We start from the raw sequence: 6,000 nt of genomic DNA, 5'->3' as shown, positions 1-6,000 counted from the left end.
TTACAGGAAATAAATAAAGAAATATAAGTTAGTTTGTGTGTGAACTAAAATAAACGACTCTAACTAAACCCAAAAAACAGACGTGGTATATAATATAAACAATGGTTTCTAGTAAATACTGACAGAGGAAAGGTTTATACATGTCGGTAAATACATAACCGTCGTTGTGTGGAATTTATAACATCGCTATACTATAGAAAGGTCGTCTAATTAAAATGCAGTTAATGACATCATGAAATAGACGACGGTTTATAAAAGAGTTAGACGACGGCAAAAAAACACAGTCGTTATTTTTAATGTCTAATAATTTGCAAAACAAGTAAAAGCGTCGTGGTATTTAACTAAACACGACGCTTCTTGTAAGAAATAGACGTATATACCGTCGTTATTTTAAATTTTAACGTCGGATATTAAAAAGAACGACATCTATTTAAAATTTAAAAGGCAGAAATAGAAAATAGCAGAGATTTTACCGTGTCCTCTTTCTGTTTTCCAGCAGTATCAGCTTTAGGCTTTGGATCTTCTAATTCCAAAGCTAGGGGTCTGATACCAGTGGCCCCAGAGCAGCTTGCCTTATCATACATTGGATTTTTTGGGCTTTGATCTTGAGGGGGTAAAGTAATTGGAGTAATTGGAGAAATTGGGGTTTTGAGCATCTGGCTGGGATCAAAATTAGGAACTAGTTGACGGAAATATGCCAACATAGCCTCCCTCACTACTACAAAAAGGGCAAAAGACGACCAGAAAAAGACGACGGAAGAACAAAAAACCGTCGTTGTTTTTAAAAAGACGACGGTAACAAAAAACCGTCGTGGATAAGTGACTTAAACAACTAAAAAATGGAGATACTGTTGAGAATTTTTTTATAACGACGCACACAAATAAAAAAGCGTCGTCTTATTAAAAAGCTTTTCTTCATAGTTAAAATCTGACCAAAAAACAACGACAGCAGGTATGACAAGCGTCGTCTTTTAAAAATCAAGTGTCCTTTTTTTGGTAAAGACATGGTTGTTTTGAAAGAACTGCCGTCTATTATATGTAAAGACGACGGTTTTTTTATAAAAGGGTCGTCTATTATATGTAAAGACGACCCTTTTTATGAAAAGGGTCGTCTATTATATGTAAAGACGACGGTTTTTTTTATAAAAGGGTCGTCTATTATATGTAAAGACGACGGTTTTTTTTATAAAAAGGGTCGTCTATTATATGTAAAGACGACAGTTTTTTTATAATAGGGTCGTCTATTATATGTAAAGACGACAGTTTTTTTTATAAAAAGGGTCGTCTATTATTAAGTAAAGACGACGGTTTTTTTTATAAAAGGGTCGTCTATTATATGTAAAGACGACGTTTTTTTTATAAAAAGGGTCGTCTATTATATGTAAAGACGACGGTTTTTTTATAAAGGGGTCGTCTATTATATGTAAAGACGACGGTTTTTTTATAAAAAGGGTCGTCTATTATTAAGTAAAGACGACCCTTGTTATATGAAAATGATCGTCTATTATGAATTAAAGACGACCCTTTTCATATAAAAAGGGTTGTCTATTATGTAAAGACGACAGTTTTTTTATAAAAAGGGTCGTCTATTATTAAGTAAAGACGACACTTTTTATATGAAAAGGGTCGTCTATTATGAAGTAAATACGACACTTTTCATATAAAAGGGTCGTCTATTATATGTAAAGACGACGGTTTTTTATAAAAAGGGTCGTCTATTATTAAGTAAAGACGACCATTTTTATATGAAAAGGGTCGTCTATTATGAAGTAAAGATGACGGTTTTTAAAAAAAGGGTCGTCTATTATATGTAAAGATGACGGTTTGTTTTTAAAAAGGGTCATCTATTGTGAAGTAAAGATAACGGTTTTTTAAAAACAAGATTTAACGGTTATTTCAACTCTGATTTCAATCGTCAATTTAAAATATTTACACTAGTGGATACCACAAAATCTTATGTTATGTTTAATGAAAGTATAAATAAACTCTTAATTGTTAGTGAATATATTGTTTTGATGGCATACGCATTCTACGAAACTAGTTTCAACGATCCAACCGTCAAACTTGTTTGTTTACACATCGTGATCATATACGCCAAAAATCAGAAAAAAAAATAAATCAGAGATCAAGTAATGGGACAAAACATTTCGACGGTTATAAACGAAAAATCAAGATTTAACGGTTATTTTAACTCCGATTTTGATGATTTTTTACAGCTACACTCCTTGACCCTATATGAATACAATGACTCAATTTGATCTTCAATTTAAAATATTTACACTAGTGGATACCACAAAATCTTATGTTGTATTTAATGAAAGTATAAATAAAAAGGGTCGTCTATTATATGTAAAGACGACGGTTTTTTTATGAAAGGGTCGTCTATTATATGTAAAGACGACGGTTTTTTTATGAAAGGGTCGTCTATTATATGTAAAGACGACGGTTTTTTTATAAAAGAGTCGTCTATTATATGTAAAGACGACGGTTTTTTATAAAAAGGGTCGTCTATTATATGTAAAGACGACGGTTTTTTATAAAAGGGTCGTCTATTATATACAAAGACGACGGTTTTTTTATAAAAAGGGTCGTCTATTATTAAGTAAAGACGACGGTTTTTGATAAAAAGGGTCGTCTTTTAAAACACGCGACAAAATGGCCGCTTAAGTGAATTCGCGCTCGACAAATTTTCAAATTTTCACCCGTCTTTGAAAACCTTATCTCTCATTAACAAGCGTTGTCTTTTAAAACACGCTAAAAAAAGGCTACTTAAGTGAATTCGCGCTCGACAAATTTTCAGATTTTCCCCCGTCTCTGAAAACTTTATCTCTCCCTCCTTGAAACCCTCCTGCACTCTCTAAAACACCCTCATGAAACTCTCTACAAAATCATCAAAAAATCGATATCAATGAAGGAGTTGAGAGATTGAGGTCTTCGCAGATCCATAAGATGTAGAGGGAGGTTCTGTATTTGAGAATCAAAGCTGGTTGAAAGGTTTGATTTGAAAGATCTCGACCTTCACTTTCTTCAAAGAAGATCTCGCTCTCAGGCACTCAACTCGCTCATCAAACTCAGCGACTAGATCTAGAAAGACTTTGTTCATGTATTGTGCTAATTTCGTGGGATTTAAGTGAGTTTCTCATTTGGGTTTTTTATAAATATGCACAGCCGTCCCACAAGGCCTTCGTAATCAAGAAGAAGCTGACGAAGAAGATGAGGCAAAACATACCCATCCCTCACTAGATCCGTTTGTTTTTGGACCGACAACATCATCAGGTCCAAAATACTTTTTGTTTTTGTTGTTTACTTTAATTATTTTGGAATTTCATTGTTAATTTTCTGAATCTCTGATTTTTCATTTGTTATGGTGCCACCACAAGAACAGGTACTTTGCCAATTATGCCAATTGTGTTCTGTTGTCATTCTAGAGCTGCATAGATCTTTTTGCTAAGGTTAGGTTACTGCTAAACAAGTTTATGTTTAAGAGTATTGGGGTCTCTTTCGTGCAGGTCTTTCCTTTTCCGACACCAACAACTTGGAAAATGTGCAAGAAGGCAGAGCTAAGTCAACCCAAGAACAAATTGATGAAGTTAAAATCAAATTAGTAGAATTTGTGAGCTCCGTTATTTCTAATTATAGGTAGGAAGTATGTATGTAATAGAATAAAGATTGGTTGACTATGTAATAACTATTGACTCTTCAAAAAACTAAAGAAAATAAAACGATGGTTTTATTGGAAAAACCGTCATCTGTATATATTATCAATGACCTCTTTTAACACCATAACGTCTTTTTATATACAATCAACGACGGTTTTACTAAAAAATCGTTGTTTTAGAGTTAATAGACGACAATATTTCAAGAAATCGTCGTCTTCACATTTAATAGATGATGGCTTTTTAACAAAACCGACGTCTTTGGATATAATAACACATAGTTCTTTACTTAATAATAGACGACCCTTTTTATAAAAAACCGTCGTCTTTACATATAATAGACGACCCTTTTTATATGAAAAGGGTCGTCTTTAATTCATAATATACGACCATTTTCATATAAAAAGGGTCGTCTTTACATATAATAGACGACCCTTTTTATAAAAAAAACCGTCGTCTTTACATATAATAGACGACCCCTTTTATAAAAAAACCGTCGTCTTTACATATAATAGACGACCCCTTTTATAAAAAAACCGTCGTCTTTACATATAATAGACGACCCCTTTTATAAAAAAAACCGTCGTCTTTATATATTATAGACGACCCTTTTTATAAAAAAACCGTCGTCTTTATATATTATAGACGACCCTTTTTATAAAAAAAACCGTCGTCTTTACATATAATAGACGACCCTTTTTATAAAAAAACCGTCGTCTTTATATATTATAGACGACCCTTTTTATAAAAAAAAGCGTCGTCTTTACATATAATAGACGACCCTTTTTATAAAAAAAAACCGTCGTCTTTACATATAATAGACGACCCCTTTTATAAAAAAAACCGTCGTCTTTATATATTATAGACGACCATTTTTATAAAAAACCGTCATCTTTACTTAATAATAGATTACCCTTTTTATTAAAAAACCGTCGTCTTTAAAAATAATAGACGACGGGGATTTACCGTCGTGGTTTTATGCATGAAAAGACGTCGCTCGATTTTACGACGGTTGAAAAACCGAATACACGACGGTGGATTACCGTCGTCTATTTCGATTTTTGTAGTAGTGCCTCTCTGCTCTTACTGCTTCCATTATAGTTTCCCTTGACTTCGCCTCAATCCTCAAGGTCTCTTCTCTGACTACCTCCCTCACACTTTCCTTCAATTTGTCACCAAATTTCACTCTCTGCTGTTTCGGCAAATTGAAGAACTGAGTTGGGGAAACGCCATCACCAACTCCTCTAACTCTCCCACCATGCTCAGGGGTTCCCAAAGCAAGAGTCAAGACATCATTGGTCCCGGAGACAGTCAGAGTGCCTTCGGAGACTTGCTTTTGCAAATCATCCTAAAAGAGAGAAAGAGAGATTGTTAGAAACTGAGCAGGGTGTAAAACAGATAAATAAACCGACGTTGTAAATTATAAACAACGACAATTTTATTCAAACGTCGGTAGATAAAAACCCGTCGTATATTCTAAATAAAACAGATTAAAACATAAATCAAAGACCATCGTAGTATTTAAAGTAAGACGACGGACTATTGAACAAACAGACGTAGAACTTAATTTCATACGGCTGCACAAAATTACCGTCGTTGTATAAACATTCTAACGTCTAGATAAGATAAAACCGTCGTAAATTTTAATGAAGAAGTGAAAAAACTCGATTGAAATATGCATTCTTTTCCAGAAATTGTGCACCACAAATTTCAGTGAAATAGACAGAGAGAGGGAGAGTGTGTGCATGAGTAAACTTAAAACAAAAATGCAGCTCATAGAGGAATTTAAGCCGTCATATTAAGTCTATATAGACGTCTACTTTATTCAAAAACCGACGTCCTATTCATTTTTAAACGGTGGTAAATTAAACCCGTCGTGGTGTTTATTTTATAACGTCGGTTATTTAAACGTACGACGTCTATACCAAAATAAAACACTCTGTTTTTCAAATTTAGAACAGAGTTACGATTATTTTTGCCTTCTCCGTAACCTTTGGATCAGGGATGTTTCCTGTTTTATCTTCTCTTGCCTTCTTCCATAGAACAGCTCGATCGATTTCTTCAATATCGGGCATGGTTTCTACCAATTGGTCCTCCAAACCAACATACCCTTTTCTAGACAACCTATGGTTGTACTCCAATTTCTCCCTCCTCTGTTTCTGCTCAGTATGCACAGCCTCAAAATCTGGGGTTAACCTTGAAGCTACAAAGGCTTCCCATTGCGATTTCTCTATGAACTTATAACGCTCAGGAGGTTCTTTTAACTTCTCCTTGTCTTGTGCGAATGGAAGGATATACTGCATAGTTACGTTATACTTGAAATCCTTCCATTTTTGGCGGCATA

This window comes from Prunus avium, chromosome 5 (genome assembly GCF_965620075.1).
Source record: "Prunus avium chromosome 5, drPruAviu1.hap1.1, whole genome shotgun sequence".
Classification (NCBI taxonomy): Eukaryota; Viridiplantae; Streptophyta; class Magnoliopsida; order Rosales; family Rosaceae; genus Prunus; species Prunus avium.
The sequence above is the reverse complement of the archived record's forward strand: the minus strand, read 5'-3'. Positions refer to the sequence as shown.